Genomic DNA, 20,577 nt, shown 5'->3' with positions numbered 1-20,577 from the left:
TATATCCACGGCATGCCCGCCTCGCTTTTACTTCTGCCTGATGAAACGTGGTTGTATTCATGCGCATCTGATATGTGAACTCGTTTTTTGGAAGCTACTGTGCATGTACCGTGCAGAAAATCATCAGCAAGTCCACGTGACTCAAGCGTGTAGCTAAGCGACCACACACGCAGCCGCCAAGCGAGGAACAATGGCCTAAAACAGCGTTGTTCGTGACAGGCATGTGGCACTCGTTTCAAGCACAACAGATTCAACTGCTCTGCATCACTCCGCAGTGCATTGGAGCGGTAGCAGTGATTTCTAGGCACACGCTAAACCTGCAGCCCGTCCTCACAGGTATTTATTATTTCGAAAGGACACGTTTCCCTCGGTTGAATGACCGAGAATTGAAATATGCATTGCAATGTGTAAGCCAAATGAAGATTTTAGCCTAAACGGTAGCTCGGGAGAGTTGGTTCTTCACGAAGAAAAAAAAAGTAGCGCAAAAGAAGACAAAACAGGAGTAAAATGCGTACATACACCTGCACCGATACATCTCTATCCACTCGTGCTGTTTTCATCATGTTTTCGGCTATTATCTGCCTTATGATTTCTGGAGTAACACACATTCATTATAGCATCATCACAATGTCCCTCCATATCTTTATATTAATTCTTTCGTCATACTTCACCACTTTTTCTATGCTAATGGATAATATCGTGGACCGTTTTTCTCTATCTGATATCGATACTTCCTATGCAACACACTCGTTGACATTCCAATGGTGTGTTCAGTTGCCCTACCGCTGGTCTGGAGAGCAATGGAATGTGGGATAAACAGGTGGGGTCACATAGCATATAGTCCGTATACCCACTCCGTTTTTCTTCGTTGCCTCTCCACCTCCCATGCTTCCATTTCCATCGGGGCTGGCTATACGCGTCGGCTTTCCAGAGACACCGACCAGACCGTCTCACCGTACACAACGAAGAAGGCGCGCGCGTGAGAAGTCGTGCTCGCGGTCTTGGAAGAGAAGTCGCGCACGCGTACCGTATACGTTTCCCGCTTCCTCGTGCAGGGCGGATGAACAAAAGGCGCGCTGGCCGCCGCAGTGGCCCTGGGAACAACAACAAGGGGACGACGACTTCGGCGACGACCGCGAACTCTCCGCTTCTCAACTTGCGCGTGCGCGTGACGCCTGAGCGTTAGACGCGCCCGCATTGGAAGCTGAGCCAATTGAAAATTGCCGCCGCCGCCACCGCCTTCAATTTGAAGGCGCGATAACGAGGCCAGCTGTCGGACGCCGGTTTTTTTCTCCGCCTAAAGACACGTTGGTTCTGTATCGATGTGCACCCGGTGTACATTATGTCTGACCGGGAACACCAGTTAAAGAGAGAAGGCTTGGACAAGTAAATTGTCCTTTTACTTTCGCCGTCATTTCCATTCGTGAACGCTTTGTCGGTGTCCCCTTTTTAGCACCATTGTACAGGAAGCAGTATTCTTTAGGAGATACCCATTTGGTGCGACAGAAAGCCTGAGGCCAGAATGTATTTAAGTGTAAAGCGATTCGCAGCTCCTTTCCTTCTTTCTTTTTTTTCTTTCTGATCAGAGCTTAATGGGAATGAGGCGCGTAAAAAAAAGATGCGCTAGATTACCTCTCTCATGCTGTCACAATATAGCATGTAGATCGAGATATCAGTTATCTGATGCAGCCGAAAATTCTGTCTTTGTGTGTCACGTCATCCAAGGCTGAACAAAATAGTCCTTGGTGGCACGGTAACAAGAAACCGAAATTGGTAGGTGGGAAATCATGCCACAGATCACAAGGTAAGAGGACTTAGTGAGTCTATATTCGGAATTTTGTCAGTAATAAGAAAAGCGGCGTCGAAGGAAGGATTTAAATACCGGAAGAGATAAGATATATAGATCATTGGTCTAGTTTTGCGTCTTGCGACTCTTTTCGATCCGTTTGCAGTTGGCTTGAGTAAATTGGTTTGATATGACGGTATTATTAGACCCCATTGGCCAGATAAATGGAGAAACTTTGCATTAAAAGCGATGAATGGACCAATATCCTTGCATCAACTTGACTTTTTCAAACTCTCTCATTCACATATTCTCAAACTGGCTTATTGAAGGGCGCAAAAATTCAGCGTAATCCAAGAAGTGTAGCCAAAAGGCTAAGAATTCCACATCGGTTCATTGCTAAATGTTTCGGAGAGGAGAAGCATCCGATGATGCTCGGTGGCTTGCATTTCGCTTGATCCCCAAAACGAATCCTGCAGGCTTCAAAAGACGCAGGACTGCAGGTGCCTCTTACAAGTCTTCGTCTTTTAAATAGTGAGGCTTCCTAATGAGAAGTGCACAGCACAGTGCTTTTGTTATTACTTCAGTTTTTTATTCTTTTTGGGAATTAATACTGAATAGTTAGACCAACTATTGCTAAAGGTCACAATGTAAAGACACGAAGCAGCGAGTTCTAACGCTTACACTGGCAGCGACGTTGACGCTGGCGCTGATCGCGTTGTTGAGCAGGTGAAAAACCAAGGGAGGCGCGAAACACGCAGTAATGGGCGGTGTTTTCTACGAGAACATGCCAATTGCTGCTAATGGCCAATGAGAGACAGAAGACTCAGTTTGGGCACAGAGACTCATAGTCCACTTTCAGTTGACATGCACGCTGCGAATATTAATTATTCAACGACGTACAGGAGATATCTCCCACTAGCGCTAACTTGAAGTTCAAGATCTAGTTCTTATACGGGGCGACCAGTGAATGGCTGTGCCGTGCAAGCAGCCACTTTTTTCAATTAGAAAACTAGCTAGCAGACACTGCCTGCGTCAGTGTTGCGTGGCGAGAGAGGGAGTTAGAAGGGAGAAAGGAGAGAGGCGCTGCGCATGCGCAATGAGCGTGGTCACGCCACACACCGGCTTGAGCTTAATCCTAAGCTTCGCATTTAATAAAGTAAAACCAAAGTACGCCCGTGCAGAGGGATTCGAAGTTAGCAGAAGCAGCATAGACTTTCTTACGGGTGAAACGTAGTTGTTTCTTCTTGAAGCACAATTTGAAGTGTAGGAATGATACAAAGTGCATTTAAACCATGTTCATTCACAGTACGTAGTTCAGAGAGGTTGTGCTTACAAAAGAAACATTTCATTGATTTATTTGGTTTTCTCTAAGATGCAGCAACATCTTGTAGGAGGCATGAAAGTAGGTTTATTCATTATTCATGAATGATATTTCAGGTGAAGCTAATCAGGCATACTTCGTCGCATGTATTGCGTTTGACGCGTATTACCGTAATATGTTTCTAACTCCCGAGGCAGAATGTCTGGGCGCAAATTTCAGCTACAACACAGCTTTAGAGAGCTGTGTCATTCATGCTCTCAAAAAGACTAGAAATAACGCTAAATTTTCATGTTACACAAGTTGTCACCCCTGTTTTGTCTTGTGCTCTATTGAATTGTCGCGCTTCGATTCTCTTTGTTTTGCGACACTGTGATGCCGTAATACAGACACAGCAACATGAAACTCGAAATAAACTGAAGTGTAGTAAATAAAACAAGAGATTCCGTAACGCTGGCTGGAATCACTTCTATCGAAACAAAACCACTTATAAAGAACGAGAACTTGGTGTGTTGGTGGATCGCTATAAGCGACAACTGTGAACTGAGGAATAAAGAAAGTGATAATTTGTCGTATACTTGTTGCACATCGAGGGACCGGTTCAGGTGATAGCGGGCTTAGCACTTTCCAAGTTATCTACATGGCTGTACTCGCCCCGTGGCGGTGGTCGGGTGGTTGAGGTACTCGGCTGCTGACCCGCAGGTCGCGGGACCGAATCCCGGCTGCGGCCGCTGCAGTTCCGATGGAAGCGGAAATGCTGTAGGGCCGTGTTCTCAGATTTGGGTGGACGTTAAAGAACCCCAGGTGGTCGAAACTTCCGGAGCCCTCCACTACGGCATCTCTCATGATCATATGGTGGTTTTTGGACGTTAAACCCTACATATCAATGAAATCATGGCTGTACTGCTACGCCGAAGCAAATTTCCTATTATACATTGGAACGACTTTTATTGCTTTGGCATTTGTGGCATGAAATCTTATTATTCTTGCAATTTCAACGGCTACTTAACTGAAGCTACTCACTAGTCAGTAGAGATATTAGGAAGTGTTACGTTTGAAAAACGAGAAGACAAGTGGTGGCCCAATTTATGCGGCTTTTTTACAGCTAGCAAGAAGGTGCCAATGTCCTAGGGGCATAGCAACATGATATGTTGAGTGTAACGTCCCAAAATCACCATATTATTATGAGAGAGGCCGTAATAGAGAGCTCCGGAAGGGTCGTAGCAGCAAGCATGCATAACAGCGCGTTCATTTTTACATCTCAGTTACTAATAGCTGATTCGTGTGCTCTATGTGTCGACAAAGTTTTGGTAACGCTGTAATGTCGATTCAATTTTGCTGCCTCATATCTTAAGTGTAGTGCTTTCAAGCTCTGTACACCTTGCCTGTAGCGGATAACACAGGTTAAATCAGAGCCCTTGTAAAGCGGATTCCCAGGTTGCATACCCAAGCTTTCACAATGCCACCGACTCTGTGTCTTGCTTCGCCTGAGTAAGTGCCGTAATACAGCTGTTTGCTTTTGCGTGATTTGGCGCTTTTATGAGTTCACTATCTGCATTTTCTGGCTCTAACGAAGTTCCGTCTCCATTAACGCGGCACTCTAACGCTTTTTACAACCCCATTTTTTTAAATATTTCTCTAGCTTGTCACGTACACTCAAGGCTTAAGCGATATGTGCCGCAAGAATGGCTTCGATAGGGGCACGCGGTGCAAATTTATTCAGCGTGGAAATTTCAAAATTAAATGGAATGAATGCTTACTCTCAACTCGATTTTTGCGAACTCAGCTAGATTATGTTTCCCTCATCCACTGACGTCGGAATGCTTCCCAATGAAAAGAACTGAAAGTCATACCGTACAGGAAGCTTGCATGCCATATTACCCGCTATGTTAACTGTATTGACGATGCCATTGCGATGGTAACAAATAATGTAGTACTTGAATATGGAATGACCCGTGCGAAACGAGGCTGCTCTCGAAAGATTTATAATGTTTTGTAGCTTTACTTATCTTTCTTTTTGCGATAGCGTGCAAATATCAACGCTCTTACATTATTTCCGTTTAGTTTCCTCAAACAACGGTGCGTGGATCGTCCCCGGCTTGTTTCTTCCAGCACCATGGCGTTCGACGCATTCTTTGATCGGTTTTTCAGTTTCCAAGCTAAAGAAACTTAGAGAGCTTCATTCTCTTCCGCGCTCAGTGAACAACCAAAGAAAAAACAAAATCCACTAGTAATTCCTATTTTGGTGCAATTCCGTGATAACATTTAACGTTACGTTTCTCCACTCACAGGTGTGTGCCTTTCATTGCCATTTCCGTTCGAAATAATTCCTCTAGGAGTTATGCAGTCAGCACCAATATTTTGAAGCGCTAGAGAGCCCCTTTAAAGCATTATGTTTCTTTACATAAATACGGTGGAATAAAGTAGATACTCTGAAAGCGTTTCTTTATTGTGTATTTTTGATAAGCGCGTTCTTAGTGACTTGCTGTAGCCCATAATACGGTGTAATGTTACATATGATAAGTAAAAAAAAAACACTCCATTCATCATTTTCTAGATTACGACGCTGTGTCTGTTCTCAAGCCTCCTTCCAATGCCAGTCAATGACCTCAATTTTGCTTTGCGCCTGTTCGGTTTTCTTTGATATTGAGATTCCAACAGAGGTGGCGAAGGTTATATAAAAAGAGAATATAAAAAAAACAAGAAACAGGACCAACTTCTATGGAGCGTTCATTGTCGCCACAACGTTCTCGCAGATACCTTTTTTCACGGGAGGTCCAATCGGTCCCGTTTGGGCGTACACGGACATTTTCAACGCTCCCATTGTTTTAAATCGAGGAACGACAGAGACAGCATATCTATTGTTTTGCGAAGGAGAGAGATAAATATAATAGTACAAGCTTTTTTGTATTTTTTGACGGTCGTCGTTTTGGACGGTGCCTCTTGTAAAGCGTGGGCCGTGCCGTTCGGCGATCTACCATTGTATCGAAATATAGGCGGCTATAGAGTGGCGTTCCGTACGCCCATCTGGGTGTGCGTGTTCGTTTTTTTTTAGATCAGACATTCCGTACGAAACTTGGAGAGGTCTCGAAATAGAAGCGCTCGATACCACGCCATCGCAGCTACCTCGACAGCAACAGCTATGGCTCAGAAACTATACTGTTATTATCATGCGCCCGTTTTGTGTTTTCATGTAACCGTACCAAACTACGGCCGTCTTCCACGCGGCGCAATAGAATGGAAAAACTTCCCACTTATTTTGTATTATCCTGAATAGCTTGATCGTGCACTTTGATAAGATTGAGCTCCAATTGTGAAGTTCAGTCGGGAACTAACCTCAACAGAAATTATAAGGCTGGAATGTTCCATTGCATGGATATATATATGTCAACGTGTTTATGCAGATTACCTAAGTGAGACCAACCTGACTCGCACTATATTGTTATGACTGATATGTGACATTTAGCATCCCAAAACCACCATATGATCATGAGAGACACCGTAGTGTAGGGCTGCAGAAATTTCGACCACCTGGGTTGTGTTTTTTTTCTAGTGTGCACCCAAATTTGAGCACACGGGCCTACAGCATTTTCGCCACCATCAAAAATACAGCCGCTGAAGTTGAGACTCAACCCCGCAACTTGCGGGTCAGTATCTGAGTACGTTACTCATTAGAGCACCGCGGCGGGGTGCGCTATTGCTATTCAGCGTGTGTTGCTTGTATTGTCAGTTTTCGTTTGCTTGGTACAAGTTATAGCACAGCAAAGAGTTTATTATTTGAAGACATCGTGATCATGAAAACTAGATGTGTTTTTAGAAATATTTTCACATATAAATATCAAAAGACTACAACATAACGTGTGTCTGAAAGAAACGTAGCCGTTTTAGCGTATTTCAGACATTCTACTACGAAAGCAGTAAGCCGTCCCCGACAATCTGTTGAACACTCGACAAAGACGATGAGATGTGTGCCTACAAGTGCTTACTCATTTGAAGTACTCTGTACTCAACTATGGAAGAGCAGTAGCCCGTCTGGATGTGCAGTGACTAAAATTGTGTTTAGAAAAGGGGGTTAATAGTTTAGAGCACTTGGCACTCTACTATGTGAGAGCTGAAAGCCGTTCCCAGGGATGAGGCTGCATCGACAAAATTTACACATGGGCTGGGCTCACAACGGTAAACGGAGCGTTTCCCTCGCACACCCAACGAGTAGAAAAAGTAAAACTGGTTGTCAAAAAAATGACAGAACTTTACACAAACTGAAAGCGTTCACACAAACGGCTGCTTCAATCACTCTTTCGTGCATGTTCTCATGTTTATGCCCTACAAATATTCCTATTGTTTTGTCACTTCCTTTATAAAAATGACAAAATTTATGGGATGAAATTCGCATTCGCTGTTGTAAGCTTGCTGATTTGCAAGCTCTATGTGGTGATTTTATGAAGGTCTTACATTTAGGAACCCGTTACAGCACAGCGCTACAAACCAAACCACAGTGAAATATACACAATGGTAGGTGATTGTTTGCTTATAACAGGAGTCTGACATTTATTGAGACGGGGGGTCTTGTTGTAGGCAGGTGACGCAGGGAAGCGGTGCACGGCAAATAACAGAGAAAAGGCAGCTTTCAAGCAAAAAGAAAAAATTGAGCGAATGGAAAATACGGATCCACAAAACTGGAATAAAAATCCTGTTTAAATTCAGCATCCATGGGTGTCGCCGGGCTGCAATATGTCATCCTATATAAGGAACCAAGATTGTTTTTTCAATGTGAGTTTTGGTGCTCAATATCGTTATTCATCTAATCGAATAGCTAATTAGGCGGGTGGGAGGCTGGAGTCTTACATTATTATGGAGGCTACATAATACGGAAATGCGAGGTGCAGGTTGCTGACTTCTGACGTTGCGAAAGAAAGGCGGAGCAAGTGACCATAAAGGGTTTTAAGTATGTGATAACCACTGGATTTCAGCGCTGTAATCAAGCGACCTTCTGGTCACTTCAATCATCAGTCTCTAGCGCCCCAGTGGAAAGCAAATGGTTATGCTGTTTCAGCGTAAGGATAGTCTGTTTTTACGTTTTCTCAAAAGAGCAGGGCGCTTAGAATTCGTGAATACCTCTGATATTGTTGGGTAGAGCTTGGGAAATTATTTGTATAAATTTTTTGTGAATAATAGGGACCAAGACGTCAAAAAGCAATGAAGTACTGAGGAAGGCCTATGTTCCCTGTTAATGTTAGAAGGCAATTTCAGTAGACGAAACCGACAGACGTGGAGAGCATATGGGTAGCAAATTTGTTAGTAGACAGCATTCTGCTCTCCCGTCGTAGAGTACTAAGTACTCCAAGCGATTAAGCACTTTTTTCTCAACACACATCATGTGTGAAGTGTGTTAGATGATTGCTGTGAAAACAGCGCACTGCAACCACAAAAACGACGTTGTCTTTCTTAGAATAGTATTTTTGGTATTATAGCCAAGCTGCCTAAAAATTGTGTCAAGCGAGCGAGTTCAGTGTACAGAGAGTACACTTCAACTGATGAGCTTTTTTCTAAAATATAAAGAAGGAAAGCGGAGTTGAAAAATATTTTCTAGTTGGTGTGCATTCCGTGAACCTATAGATTCTTCTCGACCAGCATTAAATAGCAACGTTTGTCTGAAAGACAGCAGCATTTTTGGTCGAAAAAATACATTTGTTTTTCTTTGTAACTTCACGTAAAATATTCATAATGTTTAATTCTCTTTCTTTCATCTCTTTCAAAAAAATGAAGCTCGCAAAATCTTGCCAATTCTCTTATGTGACCAGGCCGCTGTGCCTGGTCATATAAAAGGAGGGAGGGGGGTGCTAGGTCAGCCCCTATAGATTGACTAATAAGGAAGGGACAGTGCACGTATGGCATGAGGGAGGGACGCAAAGCCAGCCTGATAAATTAATTTCACCCTCCCTCCTCCCACTGAAGGGAACTCTGCACATGCATGCTTACGCTTAAGGCACAAAGCTGCAACAGCTTCGCTGAACTATTCTCTTACCGAAGTGCATGGACTGTAGATTTTCTTTCTTTTGTTCTGGGCGTGCTTTGTCACTGAGTGATCCTAAAATGACCAGAAACGACTAATGAGAACGAAGTACAGGTTGAAGTACAGGATGCTTCCGCAGGTTTTATGAATGGCTGACTTATAATCCCCTAAAAACGCAGTGTAACTGCTTTTTGCTTGCGTCAATGGGTTTGCTTTCTGTATGAGATGTCAAATTATAACATTAACAGCAAAGCGCCTGCCAGCCCATGCTTGATTATATCAACAGCCGAGGTAGTGCACTGGAGGTTCCCTATCAATCTAAGTAAATGGAAGAGCCTATAAAATAGCAATAACTGCACGCAAAAAAGCCCACAAATGAAAAACAAGGTATTCGGTCAACTGTTAGCACAAAATGAAATTCAAACAGTTGATGGGTTACTTTAGTGAGCTTTTTATCAGTATTTTTGCTCAGCTCAATATTAACAGTTTACATGGAGCTTGTGTTGTACAACAACCCACAAAACTATGATGCTGATATGTGGGGTTTAACGTCCCAAAACCAACCCACAAAACTAAGGTGTGAGAGCAGCAACTTTTCAGAGTTTCATGCAAAAATGCATAACAGTTGTCACCATGTTAGTTATATAGGCCAGACCATTAGGCATTAAAAAAAAGCCTGTTTTAGGCACCAAAAATAGGCAGATAAAACAATGTTTTAGATCTCTATCATCGAAGATAGGCACTTTTGTACATAAATTCAAATACCATGAAGCGAAGACGTGCACTAGAGGTATGTACGACTGGAACGCAAAAAATCATATTTGTGATGACACAAAGACACCAACAGTTAGCTTGCAACTGCTCCATGAGGCTACTGGGCTAATGAATTCCAATCAATTGACATGCAACAAGCACACTGCTCACAATCATCTTCAACCACCTCTGTCACTTAACTGAGTGTAGTAAATAGAGTGTAAAAGGCTTCCGAAAGAATATATGAAGCTGGGAATAACTCATTAAAAAGCGCTAATTTATGCATAACTACACCAAATAAATTAACACACCTAAAACAGTCATGTAAAAAATTCAGAAAATATAAATGTTTACTATCGAAAAAAAAGAATTATTACCAGAGGAATATTATATGTTAAGTGCGATTGTGGAAATCATCTCCATACACAGTGATATCGAAAGACAAGACGTTGAAACCAAACTGAACACACTTACCCTCGTTTGAAGTGCAACAGTTGGAAGCAATCTCTTCGGAGAGCATGCGAGACGTGTTTTAAAAATCGTTGTGATAGTCATGGAAACAATAGCAAACAGAGAGATAAACAGAAAGAGAAACGACTTTATTGAAAGGCACGATGAGATCGTTGACTTCAGCGTGCCGGTGGTGCGGAGGGTGGTGGCCAGTAGCTCGCCTTAACTGTTTCTGCCCACGTAACTGCTTCTGCCTGAACACGGTAACAGTCGAAGACCTGAGTGTCTCCCATCTCTCTTGAGCGAGGAAGCTGGAAGTAGTGTTTTTGGTGGAAGATTCCCACACATATCTGCAGTATATGTTGAGTTGCACTTCACCTATACATCAGTGTTTTTTTTTTCAAATAAATTTTCTTTTTAGTCAGCACCTGTCTGTGCTGTTTTTCTTCGTTTTCGCCTCAAGTTCGCTGTAATCAACCAAGATGTCCGATTTTCACCTACAAGTTCCATCTCCAGATTCAAAACTGTAACTCTCGTCACTGTGAAATGAGCTCGTACGGGATGAAGGAATGATCTACAGCTGTTTGTGGAGGGTAGTTGTACTCGGCAACGCTTTAAATATTACCCGCCTCTCGGATATAACAGTACTCACGAGCGAATAGTCTTAAATTTCTTTTAGTGACAGAAAATCTCTCGGTCTTGTGCAAGGACGATGGTAACTTTTCACGTGCCTTTCCTGTTACTGCTTCTTACGCAACGAAGGCGACTTTTTGCTGTACATGGAAAAGCAGTAATATTTTTGCTATTACAGTTCCTCCCGAACATTCAATTTACCTGACAATGCTCGCGAGGATTGTCATGTTGACGCACAAATAGGTGAGGTCTCCTTGCAGGCTACCTATAGAGAGGACTACTTTAGCGTTTGCAACTTAGCGTCCTCTTTACTGAGAAATTCCCTAGTCACGATCTCCATATTTCAAAAGTACTAGTTGCTATACTGAACAGCTTCTAACCATGTTTGCCAAGGCTCTGGCACATTGGGTACGTACGGCATCTTCTTGCACATGCGCTCGCGAGAGGTTGCATTGAGAAACACGGTGCCTTAGCTTTTGTCTTCTGAGATTTGGTTGAACAACAAAAGTAGGTTGAACTCTTTTACCATTCCGAACAGTCAATATTACCCGGTAACATGAAGAATTGACTCAAGCCGCATAAGAAAGTTGAACTTGAGGTTAAATAGCTTTAATGTAAGAGCCTAATTTTATATGTGCATTTAGAGGCATATACGTGCCTTTAGGCGCAAACTCCGAGAACAGCCGTTTGTAGCCACTATATTAACACCGTAAAAGCCCTCCTTTAGCTTGGTTGACACAGCGCACGTGGGACGACGATGAAGAAAAAGAACGCAGTCTTTATTTTTGTTGCTTGCAGCATGTGCGAATGCTTCCCAGTTTGTTTGTTTTTTGTATTTTAAGCTGAGTTGCTCTTCACCTCAACTTCAGTGGTTTTTTCCGAGATAAATTTTGTTGTGAGTCAGCACCTGTTTGTGTTCTTTTTCTTCGTCTTCGTCTCGTGTACGCTGTATCGACCAAGATGTCCCATTTTCAGCCAACCAAAAGATTCATAGACCATTTAGGATTAGTTGTTGCATGCACATCTCACGTCTTATGGCGCATAAAAAGAAGAACACCCCCACACTGCGACTACTGCAATCATGTCGATGTGTCAGAGGAGCATATCCTTACAGGATATCCGCAATGTGAAGAACAACGCACCGTACTGAATGACCCCTTGAACCGACTCGACAAACGACCATTCACTATTGGAATGGTACTTGTACCGTGGCCATATTTCCATAATTAAAGGCGCGCAGCGAGCACCCTCCATGAATTTTGAAAGGACACAAATCGAATTAGCTACCTTTAGTTCATATTATACCTTGCCGTCATGTGTACGCACTCTATCCGCAGGTTATTCCGGCATATTAACTAAACTATGCCCATACATAGTGTGCTCATTTATGCATTATAAGCCCGATAGGGTATATATTAGGTATATAGTTTTTCTTATCTTATTCCTAATTAGGTACCTATTTACTGTTTCGATGTTTAGATAGCCGGCTCTAATTTAGCCTACCTTCCCATATTATTTCAAATAGAAATAAAAAATACGCAAACGAATTCGCTCAAGCTTACTTCCTATGCTCTCCTTTACCTCTAGCTTATGCTCATGTATCAAAGTGGCGCTGAAGGAACCTCAGTAAAAAAGTAGGCACTTGCCTGAATTTCGGTCTCTAGTTTTTACCTGTTTGTGTGCAGCCTTATGCAGATGATAGAAACGATAACGTTTTGGATACCTGGGTTCAACGCTGTCAGGTTACAGCGAATGTAGTATTTGTAAACTGTTATGCATGTTTTTTAGGGTATAATCATTATTTCTTTTTCGTATTTATTTTTTGAGTGGTATAGCCTGTGTCAATTTTATTTGCGATTAGTTTTTTTTTTGTACCCTGTCTTCTCAGTTGCGCAGTCGTGATGGTGTGCCATAAGACTAGGACTTCTGAACATATGTGTGTATTCCTTCTTTATTTGTGAGTTCAGCACCTTGTCGTCTCTTCCTCCATTTTTTGTTTGTATATTAGCGCTGTTTTTACATTTAAGCATGAACCACCAACTAGCCCAGCTTTCACTTCTAGAAACTATATTGTTGCATCCAGTGGATAAAATACTCGTAGATTCCGAGTGTCTAGAGGACTAGAACAATACAATAAAGATGAACGAAACGCAAAACTTCCTTTATCCAAACAAAGAACAATTTCAAAGCAGAAACTTGAAAAAAAAGCCTCTTGTGGCTGCCAACTTTCACTTTTTGTAGCTAGTGAGCCGCAGGTCGTGGGATAGAATGCCCGCTGTGGCAGCTGCATTCTTGATGGAGGTGAAGATGCTGTAGGCCCGTATGCCCACATTCATGTGCACGTCAAAAAATCCCAGGTGGTTGAAATTTCCGGAGCCCTCCCCTACAGCATCTTTCATATACAGCTGATAGTTTTGGGAAGTTAAACCCCACATATCAATCATTTCTCTTTTCGTACGGCTGACTACCATTGTGAACATGCTGTCGGCCATTACACATTTATTTTCCCCCTCTCACACTAAGCCATGGGAAGAAGGGAAGGAATGTGTTAGTGTATGTTTAGTGCACCTCCCTTTTTAACGGATTCCATTGCGGAGCGGTTGAGAGCCAACAGTGCCAAAGGCAAGGACTGCCACTGCCAAGAAGCAGTGTTTCTTCGATTAAGCATGCAGAAAACGTACAGCCTTGAACGCCGTCTGCTCAGGCTTCTGCGTCAAGAGCTGCTGTAGAGGTGTTTTGTATATCGATTCTAGTACTTCGAATGTACTGCAGGACTCTTGTGCTGGAGTTCATCGCTGCGCTTTCAGGGAACTATACCTCATGACCCCACGGTTTTTCAACGTATAAGGTACGCAAAACATGATTAGAAAAAATTTATTGCCACAAACGTCAATAACACTCAACAGAACATTTCCGTCTTAGACATACTCTAACGATGATGACAAGACAGACGTCATTTACATGAACATGGATATGAGATGACGTTGAAAAAACATGTACATTCGATGGTTCACACAAACACAACCACAAAATACTTCAAAGTAAACAAGAGACAAATAAAACATAAATATGTACATTTTGCATATTTACATGTTGGCATGCCATTTCTGTCGGCACATCGACAGATCAGCTTACCAATACCAGGCCGGCCGAAAGACAAGTTTCACTCGTCCGTCATAGACCGACACAAAAGGGCAAGACCAGTGCCGAAGAAATTCCTCTTCACCGAGGAAGAAGAGCTCCTCCGACAAAACAGACAGCAGCTCCGAGTACAATCGTTCTAGGATCGGGTAGAGCGCGCGGCGGCGGCGGCCCGCTGCAACCGCCTCGCAGCGGTTGCGCCAGAGGCAGAAAGCGCCGGCAACAATGAGAAGACAAGCGAAGCGGCCTCGCGAACAACGCCCAGAAGAAACGAAGCGATTTACTCTGAGGCAGTGAAATCCAGCATGTACGGCTCTCCAAAAAACGCGAGCAATGATACAATGCCTCAGAAAATGCTGATTTGTTTCCCGAAGGGAGCAGTTCGGACAAGTTGCTGACTGGACTATTCTCCACCTTTCGAGGCGGTCGAGAGTGGGAAGTACACCCCATCCCAGGCGCCACATGAAGTCCCGAAGGTGTCCAGGCAGAAAAGAAGCCGTTAAGGAGCTCCAAGACACCCGTCTAGAGCGAGCACGGCGGGCTGGCGGGACCAACGGAAGCAACAAAGCAGCAGTTGTCTCAACTATGTGGTTGTTCAAAACATCTATGCCAGGACAGCTCGACTTGACATGGCGAAAAAATGCAACAGTTGTTGCATAAAAAGCAGGAAGTGTTATTGACTGTGGCCCCCTGTTAAGTTGCACATTAGGCATCAAATGGCGAAGGTGAGTACCCAGAAAGTAATATGCAAGCGTTCGTGCGGGAGATTCCTCCCCTTGCACTAGGCGCAAAAGGAAACGCAGTGCCAGCAGCCGACAGCGTATGGACACTGAAGGGAAAGCAAAGCCTCCTTGAGCACGCTGCTGTCCCAGTGCCGCGCGAGAGACCAACTCAGTGCCGCCTGACCAAAAAAAGGAACACAAAGCAGACTGCAGTGATCGCACGATACGTAAAGATGGTTGCACGACGTGAGAAAGGTACCAAATGCGACCGCAAAATACAGTCTGCGCAAGGTACCTCCGCTCAAGAAGCGGGAAGTGGAAATCCCGGGCATCCTGAATTTTCAGTCTTACTTCCTCGAGAGCGTTTAACCAAACAGATTCGCAAATGCCGTAGTGGTTGTATGAAATACCTAAAATACGAAGGGACGCGGCCGGCTGAATGGGAACACTGGCGCTAAGCCTGGAGTTTGGAGAGCCAATGAAGAAATACCGGGATTTGGAGATGTTCAACGCTGCACCTGAAATGTCGCCATACTGGGAAAATACATGCAGGCTGCGTGAAAGGCTATCTTCATCTGAAAGGTACAAGGTTATATCATCAGCGAAAGCTGTGACTTTCACGACACCGCTACCAGGAAGCGGAAGACCCCGGACACGTGAATCCGCATCAAGAGCACGCAAGTATGGCTCAAGGCTGAGGACAAATAGCACAGGAGACAATGGACATCCCTGACGGACCCCACGTGTTATAGAAAAGGCAGCACTTTCCCAACCATCCAGAACTAGTGTGCTTTTCAGACCAGTGTACGTATTTTTAATCATTTCCACAAACGAATGAGAAAAGCCGAAGGCTGTGAGCACATTAAAGATATACGTGTGCTCTAGTCGGTCAAACGCTTTTTCCTGGTCCAAAGACACAAGGATACCACGCGCAGATCGCGACAAAGTATAAGCTATGATATCCCGTGTGGTATATGACAAGCTGTGTATTTCTCGTCCAAGCACTGATGAAGTCTGGTGATAACCTATTAGGGTGTTCAACAGACCCCTCAAACGTTGAACGGCTACCGCCGCGAATATCTTATATAGTCAACGTTGAGGAGCGTGATAGGTCTCCAATCTTCAGGATTAACAGAGGAAGCATCACCCTTTGGAATAAGCACAATGCGTCCATCTCGAAAACTTGATGGAAAGACACCGTCCTCGTAGCATCGCCGGATTACCGCGGTAAATGTAGCACCAATCTCATCCCAAAATGTCAAGTAAAACTCAACAGGTAAACCGTCTGGCCCTGGGGCCGTTCCACGTTTCATAGATTTCAGTGCCGCCTTTACCTCATCAGCCGACGGAGGGATGTGCAGGCAATCTGCAGCTTCTTGAGGAATACGGGGCAAACTTTTCAACATTGGCGGTGTTTCATCACAGTTAGTCCTCATGGCCGAACACGACATTGCTTCAAAATGCGCCAAGAAAACAGATCGATCACGCGTAGGAAGCCGCTGCGCAGGTGGTATTTGTGCTGTCATAGAGACAGGTGGCTCTGATTGCCCAAAAAAGGAATGTCTCGCGTAGCGCAGCACCTCGGGATGTGCACATGGGTTGTGTCTACAGCGCCATGCTGCTGCCGCCAGAGACGAAGCAGCAGTCAAGCGCTGAAAGCGTTCACGCAGTTCACGCTGCCACGCTCGCATCAGAGGACAAGGCGTCTCGGCGCGCAAAGCAATGCGCAACTTCATCGCGGTATCAGCAAGCTCTTCAGAAACGCGTCGACGAAGCGAACGCCCCTCTACTGCGCAGCGCAGGCGCCACTGTGTTTTAAGCGCATCCCAATCTTCAGGACCAGACGCCGTGAGCGACACACGTATTGCGTGTGACAAATCTGATCTTGAGCGCGCGTCCTGCAGGACGCGAACATCAAGACGCCATGGCTTTTCTGAGAAAGAAAATGGAACTTCGAGCTTCAAGACAATAGGCCGATGATCAGATACGTACACAGGAGAATGTGGGAAGGACGGAACGCATAAATCAGAGACAAACGCCTCTAACGCTCGTGGGATATAAGCCCGGTCGAGCCTGCTGGAGGATCGTCCACGTCGCCATGTCCAAACAAAGGTATTTCCGTGCACTACATTGTGCGCGTCTAGTAATGAAAAGTGGTGGACAAGGCGGCGAAGCTCGCGTGAATTCCAAGCAGACCGGCCCCAGCCAGGACCTTGTACATCGGTTCGCGTATTTAGAACGCAGTTGAAGTCGCCAATCAAAATGACATCACGACCGTCAAGAAAAAACACATCCAGGTCTCTAAAAAAGTCATTAGACTGTCCAGCTTGCGCTGGCCCATACACACACAGTATCCTTAATCTGAAAGAAAAGTAGCTACAGTCTAAAGCCAAAACCCTGCCCACGCCATCGTAAAAAGCATGATGATCCCTTAATAGAGCTCGGTTAAAAATAATAATACCTACTCCTGTAAAACGAGATGTAGCAAAAGAGAAATAACAATCTAGGTTGAACCTTCGTTTAAAAGCAAGCACGTCGGATAGCGAGAAAAAATTTGTTTCCTGGAGGCACAAAACATCACAATTTGCAGCGCGGGCGACACTAATCACTTCAGCCTGCTTTGCCGGACTGCGAAAACCCTGAACGTTCAATGAAATAATATGCAGTGTAGTAGCCATAATAAAAAGTAAAGACTAACCTGGACGCATAGTTCTAGACGGTGTCCTGGAAAGTGTCCAGGGGACACTTGCTCGACCAAATTACAACGCACTGTTCGACCCTCCAGAAGAGGGTCGAGGTTTTTTGGACCGTTGGGATTTACCACGGCCATCACTGCGTTCATCGGAGCAAGAGCTGGAAGTGTGCCCTCGCTTTGTTTCACGTGGAGCTCCCATTTCAACGTCAAAATCGGCAAGGCTAGACAGTCCGATGCTACTATCCAGTCCCAGGCTGAAGCCGTCTTCTGAAGACGTGTCCTGAGGAGGTAGGGACTGAGCCGCCGGCAAGCTTGGATCCACATTCTTGATGCTGGCAGCACTGTCCGCGTCTCGGCAGTCCGGTGTAGGCACCCTTTGTGAGGGCGATTTTTTACGTGTACGACGCGAGGTTGAAATGGTCGGAGCGGCCGCAACAGAAGAGGCTGTGGTGTTTTCGCCACTGTTTTCCAAAATAACAGGGGTCGTAGGGTCAACTCCAACAGCAGCAGCCTGATAACTGGGGTCATTTGTGCACTGAACATCAAGTGGCGTCAAAGAAGAGACGCCGACGCCGTTTTCAGGGCAGTGCGTTGCGTCTTTCGAAGCGCACGGTTCCTGCACCAGCGGGGAGGCCGACGCGCCAAGCGTCGCATCGACAATCGCGCTTTCGTTGTGCGCTTCGTTTGAAGGAACTTGTAGGGGTGAGGCCAGCACAGCGTCGGTGACCTCCTCTGCGTCCCCCGAGTCGGTAGTTGGTTCCGTTGCCGGTGTCAGTGGTGGAAAGGCACCAGCGGCAGCGTCTGAGTAAGAGCGGCGGACAGGGCAAACCACAGTTGGGTGGCCGTCCCCGCAGCGTCGACATGGGCGGTCACATCCTTCACTAACGTGACCGTGCACACCACAGCGACCACAATACGGTGTTGTGCACTGGGCTCGTAGATGGTCCCCTGAGCCGCATCTTCGACATACACGCTGGAGACCACGGTAGTCAAACGTAGCACGGGGACCGGAGATGCGCAGGTAGTTCGGCACAGGATTAGCGGCGTTCATCTCCATTCGAACATACCGCGTTCCAGTGAGTACGCCGCGTCGCCCGCTCATCAAACCACTGGTGACAGTGAGCACCTTGCCATATGGGGATAACGCTTGGACGAGAGCTTCGTTTGAGACGAACGATGGCAGGAACAGGCAGGCGACGTTGGTCACTTGTGGGCCAACGGGAACGACTTGAACACGCTCGCCGCCAATCACCAGGCAGCCAGCATTGACGATTAGAGACATGGAGGCCATGCTCTTAACGGTGACTTGGAAGTTTCGAGCTCCCTGATGCTGCACGCAGTATACCTCTTAGAGGCCGACTATTGAGGCCGTCGCATCAACGACGGTCTCGGCACTAGTCCCCGTAGGGACAACAACGTCGAAGACAAGCGCCTTCGAAGGCGTCCAAGACGCGACGGGCACCATGACTCGTACTGACGGACGCCCCTGACGTAGAACGATCAGGGACGTCCTTACACAGGCTTGGTTCAGAGTTGAACTTGAGGTTAAATAGCTTTAATGTAAGAGCCTAATTTTATATGTGCATTTAGAGGCATATACGTGCCTTTAGGCGCAAACTCCGAGAACAGCCGTTTGTAGCCACTATATTAACACCGTAAAAGCCCTCCTTTAGCTTGGTTGACACAGCGCACGTGGGACGACGATGAAGAAAAAGAACGCAGTCTTTATTTTTCTTGCTTGCAGCATGTGCGAATGCTTCCCAGTTTGTTTGTTTTTTGTATTTTAAGCTGAGTTGCTCTTCACCTCAACTTCAGTGGCTTTTTCCGAGATAAATTTTGTTGTGAGTCAGCACCTGTTTGTGTTCTTTTTCTTCGTCTTCGTCTCGTGTACGCTGTATCGACCAAGATGTCCCATTTTCAGCCAACCAAAAGATTCATAGACCATTTAGGATTAGTTGTTGCATGCACATCTCACTTCTTATGGCGCATAAAAAGAAGAACACCCCCACACTGCGACTACTGCAATCATGTCGATGTGTCAGAGGAGCATATCCTTACAGGATATCCGCAATGTGAAGAACAACGCACCGTACTGAATGACCCCTTGAACCGACTCGACAAACGACCATTCACTATTGGAATGGTACTTGTACCGTGGCCATATTTCCATAATTAAAGGCGCGCAGCGAGCACCCTCCATGAATTTTGAAAGGACACAAATCGAATTAGCTACCTTTAGTTCATATTATACCTTGCCGTCATGTGTACGCACTCTATCCGCAGGTTATTCCGGCATATTAACTAAACTATGCCCATACATAGTGTGCTCATTTATGCATTATAAGCCCGATAGGGTATATATTAGGTATATAGTTTTTCTTATCTTATTCCTAATTAGGTACCTATTTACTGTTTCGATGTTTAGATAGCCGGCTCTAATTTAGCCTACCTTCCCATATTATTTCAAATAGAAATAAAAAATACGCAAACGAATTCGCTCAAGCTTACTTCCTATGCTCTCCTTTACCTCTAGCTTATGCTCATGTATCAAAGTGGCGCTGAAGGAACCTCAGTAAAAAAGTAGGCACTTGCCTGAATTTCGGTCTCTAGTTTTTACCTGTTTGTGTGCAGCCTTATGCAGATGATAGAAACGATAACGTTTTGGATACCTGGGTTCAACGCTGTCAGGTTACAGCGAATGTAGTATTTGTAAACTGTTATGCATGTTTTTTAGGGTATAATCATTATTTCTTTTTCGTATTTATTTTTTGAGTGGTATAGCCTGTGTCAATTTTCTTTGCGATTAGTTTTTTTTGTACCCTGTCTTCTCAGTTGCGCAGTCGTGATGGTGTGCCATAGGACTAGGACTTCTGAACATATGTGTGTATTCCTTCTTTATTTGTGAGTTCAGCACCTTGTCGTCTCTTCCTCCATTTTTTGTTTGTATATTAGCGCTGTTTTTACATCTAAGCATGAACCACCAACTAGCCCAGCTTTCACTTCTAGAAACTATATTGTTGCATCCAGTGGATAAAATACTCGTAGATTCCGAGTGTCTAGAGGACT

The sequence above is a fragment of the Rhipicephalus microplus genome, chromosome 3 (genome assembly GCF_043290135.1).
Source record: "Rhipicephalus microplus isolate Deutch F79 chromosome 3, USDA_Rmic, whole genome shotgun sequence".
In the NCBI taxonomy this organism is placed as follows: Eukaryota; Metazoa; Arthropoda; class Arachnida; order Ixodida; family Ixodidae; genus Rhipicephalus; species Rhipicephalus microplus.
This window is presented reverse-complemented; position numbering follows the sequence as displayed.